The sequence below is a fragment of the Garra rufa genome, chromosome 9, assembly GCF_049309525.1.
Source record: "Garra rufa chromosome 9, GarRuf1.0, whole genome shotgun sequence".
NCBI classification, from domain to species: domain Eukaryota; kingdom Metazoa; phylum Chordata; class Actinopteri; order Cypriniformes; family Cyprinidae; genus Garra; species Garra rufa.
Genome location: NC_133369.1, coordinates 9,953,967 through 9,956,516, shown reverse-complemented (window position 1 = coordinate 9,956,516; position 2,550 = coordinate 9,953,967).

Genomic DNA, 2,550 nt, shown 5'->3' with positions numbered 1-2,550 from the left:
GTGTTTCTTTGTTTTAAATGAAGTCTTTCTGCTTATTTCCAGGGTTAAAGAATACGTTCACCCAAAAGTGAACATTTGCTGGAAATTGACATCCTCAGGCCATCCAGGATGTAGATGAGTTTGTTTTTTCATTAAAAAAGATTTGGAGAAATGTAGCATTACATCACTCGCTCAGCACAGGATCCTCTGCAGTGAATGGGTGCCGTCAGAATGAGAGTCCAAACAGCCAAAAACCTCACAACAATCCACAGGTAATCAATAAAAGCAATCAATTAACAGCCTGAGAAGTGTAAAATATGTGTGTTTGTAAGAAATAAATCCATCATTAAAGCCAGCTTAAATACTCTATCCATAATATTGCTTTCTCCAGTGAAAAAGTCACAAGCGAAAACAGTTTGAAATAGTTTTAAACAAATATGTTGGTGGATTTTGATGTGAGAGGACAACAGGAGATTTTTCACTGAAAGAACCTTAATGATGGATTTGTTTCTTACAAACATGCAGTTTTTTACTTCACAATACATTAATTGATGGAATGGAGTGGTGTGGATTACTTGTGGATTATTGTCATGTTTTTATCAGCTGTTTGGACTCTCATTCTGACGGCACCCATTCACTGCAGAGGATCCATTGGTGTGCAAGTGATGTGATGCTAAATTTCTTCAAAACTGTTTCTTATAGTCTCATATTTTGGCTATATGGGATGTTTTAAAGTTAAAACACCTTAATGATGTTTTTTTTTTACAAACATGCAGCTTTTCCCTTCACAGGACATTATTTGATGGACTGGATTGGTGCGGATAACTTGTGGATTATTGTGATGTTTTTATTAGCTGTTTGGACTCTCATTCTGACGGCACCCATTCACTGCAGAGGATCCACTGGTGTGCAAGTGATGCTAAATTTCTTCAAATCTGTTCGTTATAGTCTTATATTTTGGCTATATGGGAAGTTAAAACACCTTAACAGCTTGAGAAGTGTAAAATATGTCTGTTTGTAAGAAATAAATCCATTATTAAAGCCTTTTAACCTTTTAAACCTCTCGAAATTTGTTCCTTATGGTCTCATATTTGAGCTATATAGGATGTTTTAAGTTTAAAACACCTTAATGATGCATTTGTTTCTTACAAACATGCAGTTTTTTACTTCACAAGACATTAATTGATGGACTGGTGTGGATTTCTTGTGGATTATTGTGATGTTTTTATCAGCTTTTTGGACTAATTCTGATGGCACCCATTCACTGCAGAGGATCCATTGGTGTGCAAGTGATGTGATGCTAAATTTTTTCAAATCTGTTCCTTATAGTCTCATATTTTGGCTATATGGGATGCTTTAAAGTTAAAACACCTCAACAGCTTGAGAAGTGTAAAATATGTCTGTTTGTAAGAAATGAATCCATTATTAAAGCCTTTTGACCTTTTAAACCTCTCGAAATTTGTTCCTTATGGTCTCATATTTTAGCTATATAGGATGTTTTAAGTTTAAAACACCTTAATGATGCATTTGTTTCTTACAAACATGCAGTTTTTTACTTCACAAGACATTAATTGATGGACTGGTGTGGATTTCTTGTGGATTATTGTGATGTTTTTATCAGCTTTTTGGACTAATTCTGATGGCACCCATTCACTGCAGAGGATCCATTGGTGTGCAAGTGATGTGATGCTAAATTTTTTCAAATCTGTTCCTTATAGTCTCATATTTTGGCTATATGGGATGCTTTAAAGTTAAAACACCTTAACAGCTTGAGAAGTGTAAAATATGTCGATTTGTAAGAAATGAATCCATTATTAAAGCCTTTTGACCTTTTAAACCTCTCGAAATTTGTTCCTTATGGTCTCATATTTTAGCTATGTTGGATGTTTTAATTCTATTCTATTCTATTCTATTCTATTGGTGTGCAATTATTGTGATGTTACATTTCTCCAAATCTGTTCCTTATGGTCTCATATTTTGGCTATGTGGGATGTTTTAAGTTTAAAACACCTTAATGATTAATTTGGTTTTTTACAGACATGCAGCTTTTCACTTCACAAGACATTATTTGATGGACTGGATTGGTGCGGATAACTTGTGGATTATTGTGATGTTTTTATCAGCTCTCATTCTGACGGCACCCATTCACTCCAGAGGATCCATTGATGTGCAAGTGATGCCAAAGTTCTCCAAATCTGTTCAGATGAATAAACAAGGTGATCTACCACTTGCACGACCTGAAGGCGAGCACATTTTAATTTTTTGGGTGGACTATTGCTTTAAATGGCAAAACAAAGAATGTGATCTCCTACATATGTACCCCACTGTATATAATATCTTATATGACACTGAAAACTTAATTTCACTGTCACAATGGTCTGAAATGTTTACTATCTCTATTGCCTATATTGTAGGAACTCACAGGCATCATGGCAGTCGGCTGTTATCAGAGAGAACAATTACCGCCTCATCCGCTCTGACTATCAGCCCTGATGATCTGCACAGATTCACATGACAGCTAAATAAATATGTAAAGGTGCTGCGCTGGAGATCCTGCAGATACTTACAAGC